The sequence below is a fragment of the Oreochromis niloticus genome, linkage group LG18 (assembly GCF_001858045.2).
Source record: "Oreochromis niloticus isolate F11D_XX linkage group LG18, O_niloticus_UMD_NMBU, whole genome shotgun sequence".
NCBI classification, from domain to species: Eukaryota; Metazoa; Chordata; class Actinopteri; order Cichliformes; family Cichlidae; genus Oreochromis; species Oreochromis niloticus.
Window position 1 is genome coordinate 17,177,271 of NC_031982.2, and position 19,828 is coordinate 17,197,098.

Genomic DNA, 19,828 nt, shown 5'->3' on the forward strand with positions numbered 1-19,828 from the left:
CTTTACCACTTCTTCAATGCTAAACTCTATTCTGCAAGATGCAAGAGTGCACAGGGAAAGTAGGGGAGGGGCGGGTTGCATTAAGAAGTTTGATTGGGCAATTCGGTGTCAGTAAAAAAAATCAATGAATAGGCTACAGTCAGTGCTTATAAGGACAGTTTAAGCAGCCTTTAAGTTATATTGACCCATTGGTCTACAAGTGCATTGGCCTAATGGATAAATGCCTAGTATGTCAGGTTACCAGTCCATCCCTGACTATAATGGACAGCCATGAGACATTGCAGACATTTATGGTTCATGTTATCTTTGCTAACCCCTGCAGTTTCCTGGTGCTAGCATAATATTAATGTTCAAAGTTTCAATCAAATATCTCAATAATAAGTGCATAGATTGCTACAAAATTTGGTACACATGTTAGTCCACAATATGTGATATTTGTGTGAAGATGTGCTCCTCTGTAACAAACGTGGCAAGTTTTCCATGGTTTCCATTAGCAGTATCATCAAATCAGGACTGCTACTTTGGTTAATAATCAGAAATCTACACCTACACTGACTGTATTTTGTGTTGGCATGCTTCACACACATGTTGGGGCTAAGGGTCCATCACAGGTAAAAAAAAATCTTTGAATTAAGCATACACTTACTGTTGTCTATACTCTTAAGCCTTCGTTAGACTCTATTGTGGACACAGATAGCTGGATAGCTCACTACGGCTGAGCGGTCATTCCTGTTATACTTCACTGAAATCCACCTCCTGAGGTGCTTGCATGTCTTGCGCAATATAATGTAAAGTGCTCACAAAAAATGGTTTGACATGTGGGCAACTGCACAGAATTTTGCGCTCACCATATGATGATGATGTTCACGTCATCATTAACCAATCGGACACGCTTATCTGAAGTTAAACACATTTTAGAAAAGCTCTGTGTATTCTCTGACTGCTTGTTGTGTGGCTCTTTGAGGTTGCTGGCTTTTGCTGAGTGGAATTGTTTACAAAGAGGGTGCTGTACCAAAAACTTCCTTGTGATTGCTTAGGCCACTAGGAGGTAGTTGCCTGTAGTTTGCATGGAAGACAATGAATAATCTGCTTACTACTAACTTGAAAAAGTGCAAACCACAAATGAAGAATGTTTACCTTCAAAGTGAAAATAGTGCCTCAGCCCTATCGCCAATACCTTTCAAAAACCACAATTGGCTTCATTTCCAGTTTTTGTCACATTTTTCAATTTCACCACTGCTATGAGAGTATTTGGTCAGTGTTTCAGGACAAGTTAGCCCATATGGAAAAGAAATAGTAAAAACTTATAAAAGACTTGCATAGGATGTGGCCTACTTCATATAGTGAATCATATAAGGCTTATATGATTTAATCATGAAAGTGGCCACTTTCTCATTACTTTCATATATTGTTTTAATAAGTATCCAAAACATACAAGTTTCATTTATATAATTTTTCAAGGGATCTTATATCTGTTTCCATTCTTGTATGCTTTTCATACAAGTTTCACACAAGACAGATACAAACTTTATAAGATTTATATATATCTTTTCCATATGGGAGTGATTTTCATGCAAACTATGGGTGACCACGGAGGAGGCTATTGCCAAACATTGAGGGAATAAACATTTTTCCCTAGTGACTGGTGGTTTCCAAGGAGTAACTGACCACTCTCTAATCCTCTGTGACCAGGGCTTTGTTAATTTGATCCTATATTATAACGCATCCAAAAAGACGGGAAGTTATTGTCACGTGGTTAGCGGTCACAGAACTACAAAATAAATAGGCTTTTGCAGTGCACAGCCACCAGAGCCACTTTAAAGAGCAGATCTTAATAGCAGTTTAAACAAGGGTTTGTTTTCTGGGGGAGGATTGGTATCAGGCTTGGTGGCATGTTGCCATGATAACATGTAGTTCAAACTTTTCCTAAGTATTGCCTCACAGATGGTCAGCTCCGAGTCCTGTTCCATTGAGTCTTCATCTATTTTACACATTTAAATTAAGGTTTACTGCTGATGCAAATCCTCAGAGCACTTTTAAAACATTTTTTTATTATTATTAAATCTATCAGGGGCCATCAGTCGCTGTGCTCTCCCAGAGATGTCTCAGCTTTCTCTTATATCTATAAAGACACTTTCTTAAAAGAGGTGTCTTTCTTTATTTAGATTTTAATATATTATGAAGTTATTTTTGATGACAGCATATTGTCTGAAGAAAATGAAAACAGTAAATCAGAGTGATCAATCCTTTGGATGATTGTATAGGCTTGTCTTTTGGGAGAAAAACAAGGGAGAACACAGACCTTGGCTAATGTGATTGGCATCTATTTTGATGGCTGCTGAAGTGTCCAGGTGCCCTCTTATCTAATTCTCTCTTCGGCTGGGAGGCTCGAGTCTATAATAGCCTCGTTATGGAAGCTTGTTAAATTCATTATGAAAGAAGGAAGCAGGAGCGGCAGTGGGGGCAAGAGCTCAGTTGTTCTGACATTCTTCTGGCGTTGACTCTGCGGGGGGAATAGTGTTTCTCATTTTCATTAGATTTCATTAGATAACACCTCGCTTTTCACAAGCAGTTAAAAAGATGAAATGCTATTTTGCACTTTTGCTGTGTCCTCTGCCCACACAGAGCTGCTTCCAAGATGGTGTTGTTGCAGAAATGGGAAAAATAACATTTTAAGACTCATCTCCCGCCTTTGCTCGGATGTTATGGGGGAAGATTTACATTCCGTTTTCATGTAGCAGATTGACAAACAGTTTCTTTGTAAGCATCATAACTTTAACTCAAATATTAAGATTTGTATATCGTCCAGGCAACAAAATGTAAATAAATAAATAAATAATGTTTAAAAAGATTAATACAGCCACCCACATTGTATCACTGACTACGTGCCACAGTCTGCAGCACCACCTCAGACACTGTATAAATTATCATGGTTTATCATTATCATTACCACATGAAGATAGCATGCTGCCTTGATTTTTGAAGAAAATATGTTAGATTAAGTTTGGCATGATATAATACAATTTTGCATGAAATCTCTGGTGCAGTTTTCAGTGCTAAGGCATGCCTCCCCTTTAATATTTGCATTTGCAGATTTTAAAGTACTAACATTCGAACCTATGGGCAATTTAGAATCATTTAACATAGCATTTGAATGAAAAATGTATTGTTAATGGTAAAATTATTAAAAATCATTAAAATCAGAAGACATAATAGCTCTTCCTGATGAGGTTCATGAGTGAGGTTCCTCATGAACCTCACTTAACAGGTAAAATGTAAAATCTTGACTTGAATTTAAGCACAACAAAAGGACCCGTCAGGTGGTCACTCTGCACACGTTTCTATAAAATCTGACCAGCACTCTAGTTGGAAAAGTGAAAATGAAAAGAAAATGACAAATGTGATGCTGATCTTGAGCACAATTTGGGTAAAGACCCACTGGGTGATCATTGTACGTAACTTAAATTCTCAGAGTGGCAGCGATTCTTGTGAATTGTGGACAAAAACGGATGGAACAAATGAAAAATTAAATTCATTAACAGTGAATTTACATTGGCAGTGTACATTGGATCAATTCAGTCAAACAACTGGTTTTGTCACAGCTTTTTATGTCTGGTGTTAAACCCTTTTTAAGGCTAAACATACATTAGTAGGTTATTTTTAAATTATTTAATGATGACTTAATGATTGTGCTCGCTTTTGTAATTGCAGCTGCTTAGCAAAAGTCCTTTATGATTTGCTACACTTTTATACAAAGTCACCTCTTTTAACCATAATTAACCTTTTGCAAATTGAATATAATAGCAGTATAATTTATGTGTAATTTTGCAAGTGACTGCTCTGTATTGTTGTACATATTAATGTCAGTAACTGAATGGACACTGTCCTCAACCTCTCCTGCTGTGGTCCTATATCTCTTTTTGAGTATTGCTTTGCTGTAATCACATATTCGTGTAGAGCAGAATATCAATCAATCCCGCTGCAGCACGTTTCATGGCTCTTCAACTCAGCCTTCTGTACTTTAGCTTTGAGCAATCAACTGATTGTACTTCAGCCTGCTAAACCCATCCTAAGTCTCCCAACAGACATTAGCTGAAATGTCAACCAAATTAGAAACAGGAAACCTGCAAGCATGATCTTTAAACCAAGATACATTTTTATAGCTCAAATCTGTGAAAGACAAAACAACTCCAGAACTACAACTCTGGTCTTCAGTAAAGTTCCTGACAAGTTATTAATGTCAAAAGCGCAACTGCATGACAGTCCAAATAACCCAGCAGTTTTTAGAAGACACCTTTTCTTTTACAACGTTTGTTTGTGTTTGTTTTATGATTATGATCCCATTTGAGGACTGTTTGCAGTACCCCCTGCGTATTATTTATTATGTTATTGCTTTTCCGTGCTGCTTTGCCATGTTGCCTCAGCAGGGAGCAACACAAAAAGCAGAACTATATACTACCAAGTCAAAGTGTGTTTATCTCTTTGTTTCATTTTGTTTTGATTTGTTTTTCAATGCAGCATAAATGTTACTGACAAGTAAATATAGTAAATACAGTGTAGCTATAGCATGTTAAACTATTTATTTTGCTACAATTAAAAAAAAACAGAGCATAAATAGAAATATTTTACTTTTTGCCTTTTGTTTATATAAGCTAGTGGGTTATTGAACATTTAAAGTGAGGTTACAGTGCTGTGAAAAAATATTTGGAATTCATTTTTTGGGGGCAAATTTTTCACACTGACATGCTTCAGATCATCAAACAAATTTAATAGACATTATTTTCCCCTAAATCTAATAACTGGTTTTGCCTTGCTTGGCGGCAAGAACTGCAATCAAGTGTTTCTGATAACTAGCAGTAAGTCTTTCACATCACTGTGAAGGAATTTTTGCTGAGCCTTCTTTGCAGAATTGTTTTAATTCAGCCACACAGGAGGATTTTCAAGCAATTTCAAGATTTTCAAGGTTATGTGAAAGCATCAATTAGACTGAAGTCTGGGCTTGACTGGGGCTCTTCAAACCCTTCTTCTTTTAATTTTTTTTTTGAGCCATTTCAGGTAAACTTTCAATACCTAAGTATCCTGTGCCATACTAATCACCGAATATTCTTCTTCACGATTTTCCGGTAAAGAGAGGAATTCATGGTTCCTTCCATTATGGAGAGTCACCCAGGTCCGACCATCACACTACCATCACAATGTTTGATTTTTGGTATGGTTTTCTTTTCACGAAATGCTGTTAGTTCTATGTATTATAAGAGTCCCAAAGCCTTAGAAATGGCTTTGTAACCCTTTCCAGAATGATGGATGTCAGTGACTTTGTTTCATATGTCTTTTTCCCATAGAGCCAGGTAGGTTTGAACTTGAACACAAGCATTTCTTAACTCCAGAACAAAAAACTCAAAATACTGGGTCAAAGATCCAGGACAATGAAAAATATATCAAGTGAAGGTCATGGAGCGAGATGTACAAGTCACTTTTTAAATTTTTTTTTTCAATACAGTGCCCTACAATGCCACAATGATGCCATAACAAGCTGACATCATCATACTATAATAAAAACAGACATCAACAATTCATGTTGTCATAAAAATATCATAAAACATCAAAGTTTTAGGATAACCCTTGCTCTTTGGGGGGAGTTGCACTCTCTGAGTGCTTTTTTTTAGACTTTATTTAATACTTTTTCCCACTGGGAGTTAAAAGGATTTGCTGAAAATTGTAATTTTTCTCTGTAATAAAAGTTTAAATCTAATGAAAACCCCAGTAAACAATTACATAAATGTTCAGCTATATATTATGTTTTCAGTATTGTTTAATTGAGAAATAAATCTAATTGTGCTAACCCCTTTATAGTGATGAAACAGTAATTACAAATAAATGTTAAACATCTCAACCTAGCAAAAATGCAATGAGAAGACATTAAACATGATTTTGCTGGATGAAACTGCCTTCAGTTCTTTAGAAGGTGAAAGGACGCTTTTACTTCTCAGCTTCTTTATAAACCCTTCAAACAACCAACAGAATATGTTTGTGAGGCAGCAGTGATAATAACTTCACCCCTCCAGTTCATAATACATACATAGCTCTAAATAAATGGCACAGATACTTTTTTATGATTAAAAAAAGTGCTGTAAGATAATATTAGTCTGTGTGCCTGCAGTGGACATCATGTGGCTGTCAACTATTTCAAATGTTGTGTTAGCAAAAAAAATAATAACAACACATCTTTGCATTTTAAAAATAATGGCTAGATATAATCAAGGCAATAATTTAACTTTCACCGTTCAACCAAATATTGTGCAATTTTTACCCTGGATATACTATTTAAACGTATTTTAGACCGCTAATCAATGGGAATGAATGAACTGGAATATTTGTGAATGGAACTTTTCACATCTCACAAAAAAAAAGAAAAAAAAGAAAGGTGAACATCAAAGCAAAATAACATCAATGGATGTCTGTTTCTTTGGGGATAGGTAGAAAAATATTTTTTATATTAAGCATTAATTACTTGCAAAAGACCTCATTAAATATCAGTAACAAACATGATTGAAAATAATCTCATGCATGGCACAATGTAAAAGCAATACAGTAATTAATAGAACCAGTAAGGTATTTCAATCATCACGATTTACGAGTCATTAATCATTTTCATGTCTTCTTCACAGTGAAGTCTTCAGTACATGGGGCAGGCCAAAAACTCAACAGTAATGACAGTCAAAGTGTATTCTGATGAATATTCCAGACTTTTGTCATCATAATTTAATTGGTGTAACTTTTTCATGACTTTGTCATATTTGTTGCCGCTCAGATTCAGGGCTGACCTAGTTCTTCTTTAACACTGTTGAATAATACATATTTAACAGGAGCTGAAAATTAATTATCTTTGCCATTAAAAGAATGGGTTAACAATACCAAAGACATGAAAATCTTCATATTGTGACGAATACTCGGAAGATTATTCCATATAACTGAACTTTACTTTTAAGTTACAGGACTTTCTGCGTGCTTTGAAAATAAAATAAACAATAATGATCAGTTCAGCAGAATAGACATCCACTGCCATTTCTACTTTGTCTTTTTACTCATCCCATGAACTATAGATGGATCTGAATCCATTAGTGTCTTAGTAGTAGTAGTAGTGCCTGATATAACTTTACCCTCAACATTTTGCATACAGTGTAAACCTTTGTTACTCACCATTTTTAGTGGAGATTTGTCTTTGGCCAAAGATAAAGATAAAAACTGCTGTAACTAATAACTTAAATTTTTGTATTGTGTATCTGTCCAGTATAATTTTACAAAATATCACAAATGAAGTCAAACTTAATAATTTAAACCTAATCATCTGTTCCTATAAAATCACAGTCCTCCATGTTTTTTTTCCCCAAGTTTTTTTTCAGCTAAATAAAGAAGTGCTCTAGTATTGTATTTAATTAATGCTAGCCAGCAGGGACACGTTTTCTTATGTGTTTATGATTGTGTCATAATTCTCCAAAGCCCTGTTCAGCCCCCTCAATATGTCATGTTCAATCATCAGTTTATGCCATGAAGCAGACGTAGGCCGGTGCTTACCCAAGACAAATGGTGCTTCTTTTATCCTTAACGCGCATCCTCTAAACTGGCACTCAAACCTGTTATACTACGCCATCACGTTCTCCACTGATGTAAACAAAGTTATCCTAAGGCATTAGTTTCTGCCATAAACTGTCTGACAGCCCCTCCAATATTGTGTTTTCACACAAATAGCGATTTCTTGACAGGATTCGTTTATAATGACGACCATACTGCACAAAGATCAAAGCTAGTATCAGGCTGTGCAGGAACATGGTCGGGAAAAAAAGCTTTTCATATTGCCTGTTTCAGTGAAAGCTGTTTATTGCTTCATTAGAACATCAATGGTGCTATATGACAGCAACTTCACATTTTAAATGTTGTTGCTTCAAATAAATAGTTGTTAAAATTTGTTACAAGACTGCAAATAGTTACTATTCTACATGTTTAGGTATTAAAATGTGTTAAATCTGCAGCTTTCCTTTTGTTTATTCCATATTTTATTTTATTTACAAAATAGTGTTTTGGTGCACTGGCTGAGCTCTTACTGACAGATGATTCACTCATCGAAATAGCTGTTTCTGTGGTAAAAAAAATTAAAATGTAACAATATAGTAAACATTAAAAACTCATTGTAATCAGTTATGTTTGAACTTTTGTCTTCTTTTATTTTGTCTTGATCTTTATAAAGGTGAAACCTAGTGATGGAAGAGTTGTCTGTTAAAATGTGCTATGTAAGATGGGTATGGTATTTTCCGCACTATAAGGCGCACTTAAAATACTTAAATTTTCACAAAACTCGACAGTGTGCCTTATAACCTGGTCCACCTTATGTATGAATTCTGGTTGGGCTTACTGACCTTGAACCGATTTTATGTGGAACACGGCACTCAAAAATCTGTCAAAAAATGTTTTAGTACGACTTTGGTTATCTACGAAGCCGCACCGCTTGATGGATTGTCAGAGCATTACGGCTACCGTAGTCAGGAGCCTCGCAGAGTAAGTCCAAAAACTCCGTCCGCTTCAGGTCCCAATGTCAAACGAACACTATGACATCACTGAGAGTTAAAAACTGTCTAAATTCTTTCACCTTTAATAAAATGGTCAGCGTTGCTGCTTTACCAGGTGTAACAATTAAGTTTAACATCCAGGCATCCATGAAAACAGAATTTATTAAATTTAACAGAGTTAGAAGTTAGCAGGAAGTTAGCTCGCTAGTTTCCACCTAAACATGATATAGCATGTTCTGACTGAGAGATTTCTGAAAAAATTAAAACGTACAGCTCTGCTATCACTTCCAACATAAATGAAGACAGAAAACTAAACAGCAGTGACTTTTGTAGGGTTATAGAAGTTGGACTAGCTGGTATATAATGACGTGCTACGTGATCGCTAGCGACCCAGCTATGTTAGCATAACATAAGCATAGTGAAGCTGGAGGATGAATGCTAACTTTTTTCCACTTGATAAACATTAATGGGAGAGATCCCGATGGTTAGGGACAAATGCAGTTGCATGGCAGGATGCTGTAAACGGACCAAACTTCAGTCAGAAGAACAACTGATATAATCCATCCACAATACGAGGTTAGTCATTAATATACTGCAACAACATGGGAATAGAGCAGCTGCGAGAGAATTGAACATTAATGAATCAATGGTACAGAAGTGGAGGAAGCCAAAGGATTAAGTTGAGTAAAGTTTCACTTATCTGACTGCTTTGTTTCGCTTAATGCTGTTGTTGTAAAATGATCCCAGATACCAAATGTATGCATGAACATTTGCAACAAAAATATTTATAACATGATACATCTATATCTAAACATTATTTAGATTCAAATTTGTACCTAAATGATGTTCAGGCGTGAACAGTTTTGAAACGAGAAGGTTTTCATTATTAAAATGAAAAAGAAAAACTTCTTCTCAGGATACAGCGCATTACAATTCTTTGCCCAATTTCAACACTAAATTTACATAAATACTGTTTTAAAATGTAAAGAGGAAGTTGTCCATCAGGGTCAAACCATCCAATATGATATGTAAATTGCTGTTTTCTTAGATCTGTAAAAGGCTCCTGTGCCATAGTTTCAGTGTTGGCCTTTTTAGAAAATTTGAATTGCAGTTTTTAGTGTGGTGGTTAATCATTTTCATCTGCAGTTGCACAATAGTGTACCTAAGCAAGAAGCACATACTTTAATACCCCAGTATTATTAAATATTACCACCATGGATAATTAATTTGGTTCTCTAAATTTGCCTTTAAAAAATTAAAAAAGAGTGTAACACAGCTTCAACAAGTGGTCACTGAACAGTCTGCACAATTTCATGCTTCAGGCAAATGAAGTTCAGAATGAAATGATGCAATAAAGAGTAACAATGTTTTCATTATCAGTAACTGCTGATTTCTAATCTACTGTATGAAGGCTCTATGATTTCCTCCAAATAGTTTCTACATAAGAGTGCCTTATTAGTAATCAGTATGAGTGCTCAGTGCTGATCAAATACAAAACGATGATCAGCGGAATACCTTTCATTCTTTATGCTTTTTGCACTGGCTGAAGCTGGGTCTTTCAACAAAGTGCTGCTATTTAAATCAATACATCCCTCATTACAGAATGATGAATATTTCATCAGCAAGACTATTACTTCAAATGAATAATTTAACTGTGTTATATCAGTCAGGGTTGGGGGTTCAATGGTACCCAGGTCCCTCAGCTTTTAAACCCAATCAGTCATTATGGAGCTCTTTAAAACATCACACAACTCCACCAGAAAAGGTTTTGGATTTGGTTCAGAGATTGTTCTCTCTGAAAATGCCAGGTTCACAGTTCAAACTACTGACAGTAGAGGTATTGTCACCTCCAATTAGTCATGATATACATCGAACTCTGTGCAATTGTCAAAAGCCTTTCTATTTATTATAATAAGCTCCATGCTTGAGTAAATTCCACATAGATATATGGCTCTTGTGCTCATTATAAATCTGAAAACTATGCATGATCATCTATCAAATATTCAAAAGGACAAAAAAGAATGAATATTAATGATCCAATGCCTAATCTGTAATGGCAGTTCATTTTTGTTTTTTATAATTTCACCATCTGACATAGTACAAAGTGTCTTATAAATTATGCAACCGCGTTACTTACAATAATTGTTACTGTTTTTATTATCACACCACATTACACACACTGGTCACTTCATTAGTTACAGCAATTCAACTGCTTGCCAACGAAAATATCTTGGCCAGTCACGTAGCAGCGACTCAATACTTAAGCATGTCGAAATCATGAAGAAAACCTGCTGAAGTTCAGAGCGAGCAAAGGTGATTTAAGTGACGTTGAATGGTATGGCTGTTGGTGCCAGACAGACTGGTCCGAGTACTCCAGAAACTGCTGATCTGCTGGGATTTTCCCACACAATTATTTCAAGGGTTTGCAAAGAATAGTATGAAAAAGAGATAATGCTCAATGAGCAGCAGCAGTTCTCTTCAACAAAATACCTTGTGTGTGTCAGACATCAGAGGAAAATGCCCAGGATGCTTTGACCTGATAAGAAGATAACAATAGCTTAAATAACCACTTTTTACAACCAAGGTTTGCAGAAGAGCGTCTCTGAATGCAGAAGACCACGCCAGGCCCCATTCCTCTTAGAACAGAAAAATGAGGCTACTATTCACATGGTCTCACAAAAAAGGACTTGAAGTTTGAATGGTTTGATCAGAATTTGACGTAAATAACATGAACGTATTGATCCATTCTGTCTTGTGTCAACAGGTTAGCGGTCTCTCTGGTGGTTATGTAGTGGGGTAGGGGATATTTTCTTGTCTGGTGTATATTGAATGTATATTAAAGAATATCTTATGCCATATTGTTTATCTTAGCGTTTTGCGGTTTGTCCTGTCTTTTCACCATTTCACATGTTTCAGCTTACATAGAAAGTTTGCAGTGTCAGCTAAAGTGCTGTAGAAATGCTCTATGATGAAATAAGTGTTAAAGACAAAAGATTTAAGATTTTATAGAAAAGTCTTTGATTATTACTTTAAGACTTCAAATACATATACATCACCAGTGTTTCACCAATGGAACAAATTCTGGCTACCTTAAAATGTACTGAGCTCCGTGATATTACAAAAAGGATATCTTTATTATCTGTGATATCAGATTCACTATCATATATTAAATATCAAGAGAGTAGATATAAACCTTTGGGATTTACACAGGGGAAAAGGATGTATCCACTTCCCCCTCTGAAATTCATCAAAATCGAGATAAGAGTTCTTTCAAGTGTTGAGCTGTGCAGGGTATTAAGTAACACAAGGTCAAATTCAGTGTTCATGTAAGATTATGGAAATGTCAGTCTATTTCCTTCCTCTCATCTCGGTAGTTAAGAACAGTGAGAGCACAGTGGTTAAGTATGTCATACACAGATAGATGTGTTAATTGTATGACAAGCACCTATTTCAGCCACATGCCTGCTCATTTGTAGTCTTTCAATCAGACAGGTTGTAATTTCTGTATAATTACTTCCATTAGCATGAATTGCTCTTCTGAAACTTGAGTATGTGATGACATATAAATTGTGAATGCAGATAGTGGAGCATGGGCATCAAAAGTGCTGGAATCTTCCCTTTCAAAAGAGTCGACGCCATTTGAAGAAAATAAGGTATTTATTGAGTTTATTTGTCGTTGTCAGAGCACAAAAAATGAATATAATGTCGGCTTTTGGGCAAAATGTGAACTAAAGTTGATGCAATTCCCCAGTAAACTGTTCTACCAGCACAAAAAGAAGTTTAGATTGTTGCCACATTATCTTCAATGATTTACAGCAATGGCCAAAATGCCACATCTGTTCTGAATCTTTTATTTTATCACTGAATCCTTGCTTAGGTTGATCTTCTTGTTGCCTTTGAACCATGAGTTTCAGAAGAGGAAGATGGAATTAATTTTTTATCATTATTTTCTTATTTTCAGTCTTTTTTATTTTCAGCAACTTGAAGCATTCAAATATTATTATGCATTATAAATAGGACAGAAGCATGCCTTGTTTTGTTTTTCTTTTTTGGTATAAAATATTCACTCAACAGACTCAAAAGGCAGCTCTAACACAACGTGTTGTTTTCTCATTTGTGAGCACTTTATGTGGTGACCTTGGAATTCTGCCTCGAAAGCACGAGGGTTACAATAGCTTCTAGGTTTCTACAACTAAAAAAAACAAGAGAAGCTCATAGAAACATGTCAAAACACCACTACAGCAAAACATGCCTTATATTTACTGTATTTCACATCAAAACAGTGTTTTATAACCCTTGATGAGAGCTGCTACTATCTTCTTTTCTCTTTAGTTAAGCAAGTATTTAAATAAAAATCTTATTTTTTTAACAGCTTCACATATATAACTAGTGAGCCATTTTAGAGAAAGATTGAGTGAGAAAAAAAGCATTTAAAGCATCTCATGGTACAAATTAAACCAGTATAAAATATTCTAAATGTAGACAAACAACACTGGCAAAACAGCTTTAAGAGCCATGTCATTTGGTTCTTTTTTTTCTCAGACACTGTGAATTACGATCTCAGCAGATAAACCAGTGGAATTAGCAATGCAGGTAAACAGTTTTTAAGCACTGAGACATTCTTTTTAGCTGTATCTCCTAGACTGTGCTGATAGCTATTGTGGATGTAACCTGCCTAGATCCAGCTCTCCCTGGAGTTTCCACTATCTCTCCATCCTCTGTGCCAGAGATCTGCTGAATGACAAACTATACCGTTCTCTGTGGATCAATGGCTCATAAGTATAAACCAATTTCCTTTACAAACTGTACTTTGGGAAATAGACAGACACTCTGCCTTGGGAGCCTGACACTGCACAAGCTTTCGCAGCCCATTATTCATTTTAATGTTGTGGAACTTTGATAGATGCACAGAACTTTCGAGATTAGGCTTAGAAGTAAATCTTGCAAAAGTAAACTTCACGTCAGAAAATGTTTCACATAAGAGGCATCAAGAGAAATCTTTAGACAGCCGGGGTTTGTTTGTTATATATATAAAATAAATATAATACATTATACAAATGGTAATAGCGAAGAGTGGTATATTTCACACTGGTGCCAAGAATCCATTTTATGATTGGGCTGTTTGTTTTTCTCTTTCTTCATTATGAACTGCAAACATGTGAAAAATCTGAAACTTGTTTTGAATAGTTAGGTTATCATCCATCTTTTTTGTTTTGGGTTTTTCTTTCGTATTATAAAGCCTTCACATTGGGAAAACAGAAAATTTGTTGACATGTTCAAGGATGTTTAACGTGAATAAGCAGAAAGAAATGAACTTAATTCATGTCATTCCATAGCAGTTTGCTGACTTCATTTGAACCTTTTCTGATAATAGAGCCTATGAGCTCCTTTTTAGCCAAAAAAGGTCTGCTTTGGGATCCGCAAAGTCCTTGAATGCATCACTAGATTCTAATCCTTTATAGCTGTGTAGATATATTCCATTTAACTTTTGTTGAGTTTCTATAGTATAACAGGATGAAAGTAAGCAAATAAAAGTACTATAAAATCAAAAGAGTGAAATGTCTGAAAACATTAAAAACAAAGTATCAATTGAATGACATGGAAAGAAATGTATCAACATGAAGAAAGAGTGAGGGCATGCACTTGCTGCTGGGCTAATTGTTTCCTGAAATAAGGGGGATTTGAGGGAGGTTTCTGGGGTTTGCCTTAAGTATCTTCTCTGTATTAACTCTATAATCCCGTGTCAACAAAACGTACACCTGGAGGATTAAATTAGTTAAAGTGGTTTTTAAGTATCTTTTGGAGTGATGCTGACACAATGTTCCTACTAGGACTGTTTTGTTTGTTTGTTTGTTTTTTAAATTTCTTGCATGGTTGAGGACTAGTTCACATGATGCAGCAAAGAAATGCTACTGTTGATGTTTTTATTGTAGACAGTATAATATATATTATTTTTAGCCAATTATGGACTGCTGGTAATATGTGAAATAGCATAATATGAAGAAGTGGGTTATGTTGAAGTAATTATTTGGATAAATATTTGACGTTTTTTTTGTTTTTTGCATAGCTGTTAGAAATAATTTTAAAAGTCCTGTTTGGGGTTTTTTTTGGTTTTTTTTAGCTATTTCTAATGTAACGTAGTAATCTGGCAACATTTGTATTCAGATAGCTCAGGTTGTGCAGAACAAACTGGTTATTTGCTTGTATAGATATATAAACATTTCTATGTACTGAGAGATTTAAGGCTCCGGTAAAACGAAAACAGAGGCACCAGAGGCTTAAGTGATGGCTGGTATGAGGAAAGCCTTTTATTGTGTATGGCATTATTTTTTCTCTGCTTCTTCTTATTCTTAAATTACCTCGACACTAATTAACAGGAGCTTTGTGGTCTTCAAAATCCATAGACACTTGTCATCTCTCTCCTTAATTTTCATTGTTTCCTTTCTTAGTGTGTTTTACAGCGACTCATACTTCACACTCATTTATTTTTTGGCTCTCTTCAATGCAACAACTGCTAATGACAACTTTGGACTATTAAACACAATCCCGTGTCAAATGCATGTCTGATCTTTTATCAAGACTTCATTATCTCCAAATTCAATATGGATTCCGGATAATAGCTTTGCGGCCGAGAGGCGGGGGATTTTCCATATTGATTGAAACTACTCATACCTTAACCATCAAGGCTATTTGTTCATGTTGATGAAAATGCAGTTATAAACCAAATTGATTTCAAATGATATCACTCCACTTAGTCATTTTTTACCTCTCATTTTAGGAATTGTGTTGGCCGAGTAATGATCAAATCCTTTTCTGTGTTATTGAGTTTTCCAGTGATTTTTAGCACTTGACTTTTTCAGGCTGAATCTCTTTATTTTGCTTAAGACCACAACATTTTAATTTAACGGGAAAGAGCGTCGACACTTGTGGCAGTTGTTGAAACTGTGCATCTCTCGCCCAAGTTAAAAATATCAACCAGTTAACTCCCTCTCAGACCTACCGCTGGTGATTTATTTATTTTTTTGTAAAAATGTTTCATTAGCTAGGTTTATCAGTAAGTTGAGTGGTACAACTGTTTGCTGGTGCTTGATAAGATACTAATAAAATGATAAATTGTGGAGCACAGACGGGTTTTTAATACAATTAACCACAGAGCAAGCCATATTAACTGTGCTGCAAAAATGCTCCAAAAGATACAAGAAACATAGACTAGACATAGAGTTCAATGAGTAATATCTACAGTAGACACCAGTCGGTAATCCCTTGGCAACCATAGGTTGCTAAAGAAAAAAAAAATTCCCTGACTGGTTGACGAGGAGTTGCTGGAGGGCTCTGCCATTTCCAACATGAAATTTGTTGCAAAGTGGCACATAGTGCTACTATGAAAACATGATTTTGATTGTTTTGGTCATTGCAGAAAGGACTTAGATTTGCCTACAAACTCTATGCAACTGCTCTCCAAGAAGTAGTTAAATAGTGAACCAGAAGTGGTGGCAAAATACCTTCAAAGTAAAAGTTCTGGCTTTTGAAATATGTAGTTTGTAGGTAAGGTGCAACTTATCTTACAAACACCAAAGCGAATTTTTTTTTATTTTTGCTGAGAATGTAACCGTTTTAACATGAGAGTCTATTGGGTTTGACTTACTTTCTGGGTTGGCTTCATTTTTCAGCCCCAAGGCAGTCAAGTAAAAGAATCTCACTCCATAGAAACTGCAAAGCAAACACGAGGAAAAGCACTGGTTTGAGGAGATTTCTGAAGACATTTGTGATGACAGCTTAAGTTGTTTTGACACATGCTCTATAAACACTGGACTATGCTTAAGGTACATAGCCTATTTTATTCATAGTGTATCCACAACATTTTTTGAGGTTCTCTGACTGCGTGACAGATTTAATGCTGTTCAAAGTACTCTGTGTGTAGCCTACCATATGCTAACCTTTTAAATGGTTGCCCAGTCTCTTATACACTCGTCTACTTCTAAAGGTTTAACTCTGCATCAGCCAACAAATTTACGGAAGCCTTTTAAGCCCATTTTCTCTTCCAACACTACTTCAGTGCTTTCGCTCACTTCTGAAGAGTTTTTTGATTGCTTTAACATCACTTGCATCAGTTCTCTTGATGCTGGTGCTCCTTTCAAAAATGAAACGATCAACAACAAAAATCCTTGTCATGACTAAATGAAGCCACTTCAGTCAGTGGAGTGTAGAGTGGATGGCTTAATGTTATATCACGAACCCACATAATATTTTGACTTACTTGTGAATACTCATCAGCAGCAGGATTTTTGGAGTTCCTTGAGTTCAAAATTCTTTTGTGTATTTGAAAGCAAACAGTGCAAACATTTCCACTCCACAGTTACATCTGCTTTTCAACAAAGCCATTTACATAAATCAGGAAAAACACTTCCTTCTCATTTACCTACTGCTGTTACTTCTAAAGATGATAAGTGTCTTTCTAACAATGTTAACCCGCTCCAAAAACAGACACATCCCTCATTTCATACTTACAGAATTTAGAACCGCTGTGTGACAATTCGCAGGGATGTGTCATAACTCTGTGATCACAAGTTGGCATCTTAAGTTTAAAATGAATTCAACTCTCTGAGTAAAACAAGGATATAAATTTAATTACTTTTGGTCCTCAACCCTGGATCTTGGATTTTGGATGGCACTAAATGGAAATACTGTTTAACGCAGAATTTTGGGAATTAATATTATGCCTCTCAATGCAGCAGGCAGATGTTTTCAGTGACAAAGCTGCAGAAATCCACTCTGCACCAAACTGGAGACATAAAACATTAGCAGGAACTTTTCGCTGACAGGTAATTTCATGAGAAGTGAGTTGAGACCAAAAGCAGGGCTAAAAGGAAAGTGACTATAAATAAATGCTAATGCTACTCTGTTCCTGATGGATGTGGAGTAAAGGGTGAGAATATTTCACTGTTTTCTTCACAGCTTATTTAGATTGCTTCCAATAGGCCAAAAAAAAAGCTAAAGCTGGATCATTCTTTTATTTTCATTGATCTTTCTTCTTCTTTTCCTAGCTGTAGATTTCAAAGATAAAGACGCCTCTAGACGCCAGCCTAAACATCATTGTTTAATGCTCATGAAAGTATTATTAGCTTGGTTATGTGATGTTGATGTTTCCTGTTAATTACTCATGCGGCATGAACTCCGCGGAGAAATGAAACCTTAAAAATCTCATGAAAAGGTTCGTTTCTGGAACATATCTAGGTTACAAAACACACTCCTAGGCTGCAATAGAGACATATGGGAAAACCAATTCACACAGAACAGTGAAAGGTTTTCATCTCCTGCAAGAGCCATTTTCTCTGAACCTCCTACTTAATGTTTTGACACCGTTATCCATGTAAATGCTCTGCACAGTGCTTATGAATACTGAGAGCTCTCCTTTGCACATGAATTGTCAGCGTGGTTGGAGATCATTTAATTCTTAGGAGATAGTGATTAACACATGCATTCATTTCAGGTTATGCACCTCTTTGATGCCAGCAAAAGGGAGACAGACCAGAAGAGGAAGAGAGCGAGAGGGGGAGGAGAGACGAAGCGGGAAGGGAGGGAAAAGACGAAAGAAACACAAAGAGACAGGCAGAAAGCCACACAGGGAAGGGAGAAGCGAATCTCTCATAGCCATGTGTTACTGATGTGTGGCAATGTGCAGGAAAGAGGCTTCATTAACATTGTTGATTCAAGGTGCAGGCGAGAACACAAAGAGCACTTTGCATTACAAGCCTTTATTAAGAAAAGCCATGCATACAGCAAGCACATATTGTACAACACAATTTATGTTAGATTTTCTGTTTAACAACATTGTCCTTCATTGACGTCATGTTCACATAAAAACCAGATTTGTTTACATTTCCACACACACTTAATGTTTTATTAATGGTAAATGTTTGAGAGGGGGATGGGTCATTTTGAAAGCTGGTGAAGATGGATGAATAAATTATGTCCACATGATGATATAGAATGAACAAAAGGAGGAAAATGGTGAAAAGAGTGAGATATAAGAAATGCGAGGGAGGCTTTATGTTATAATTGAAAGATTCAGCCGTTTAAATGGCTATTTAGACAGCCATTATCTTTAATTCCTTCTGCCAGTCTCATACTGTATGCAGATATTTTCATCTCTTTAGTCCTTCTAATATGCCAGCACCTTCCTTTGGGTAAATATCTCATTGTTTTTAAAGGTCATGTTCCAAATACTGGCCCATAGCTTATGCAAAAGGGCAGATGTTCTTGAATGAGAGGTCATTTGCACAGAGTAATATCCGTCAGTACGTAGTGTCTGTTATCTTCCTGCCACCCATTCGGCTTATCTGTTGTTATCTATTTAAACATCATCTTTTGAACATCAATGCAGGAAACTGCTGGCAGAGCTCAGAAGAATTTGTGATAAAACAAGGACTTCCTAAAGACCTACACTTTGTCAGCCTCCCTAATATAGATTATCCTGTTGAAACAGACCACCAGTGGCCACAAAGATATGCATTTTATGACCCTAGAGAGCCACAGGATGGGACATTATGACACCTCTTATCAGGACTAAATTCAAGAACAAAAAGATGGTAAAGCTGCATTCCTCCCCCATTCAGCATCTGAAATAAAGAACCACAAGTTTCCCACTCACACAGAACTGTACATTAGATGTAGAACACTTAAATATTACTCAAAACTGAGAACATCACACTCTTTTTGATTACAATGCCTAAAACACCCCCTCGTTTAGCCCCTAAACCTGTTAACAGCTATACACCCCAAACCCCAGAAACAGCACAGCAATCAATTTAACTTCTTTGTTGTTTCTGTTCTTGAGCCTGATTGTCTCTGTGTCACAGGAACAGACACACTGACATCCCACTACTTCCCTCCTCTAACCTTTTTCTACAGAAATGTATATAATCCAGGATGATATTACTTCATGACCTTTATTTGTTTTTTTATATGTTGGTGTGCTTCAAACATGATGTTTTGTGCCATAAGAGTCCTGCTGGTATCAAGACAGTAAATATGTACTCACTGAAATTGTTTAAAGTGTGGCTAAAATTCTCTAACAGCTGCATTAAAAGTCACCTCTAAAACCACCTTCTCTTGTGAATAGCCTCTGAACCCTTCATGGGGCTGTCCAAAGAAGACAGTCAACACGAACACCTCCCTTGAATGATAAACACATTTGTCATTGCTCAGATGCTTCTTTGAATTTGCCCCCAAAACTTTGCATTTAAAATGCCACCATTATGTAT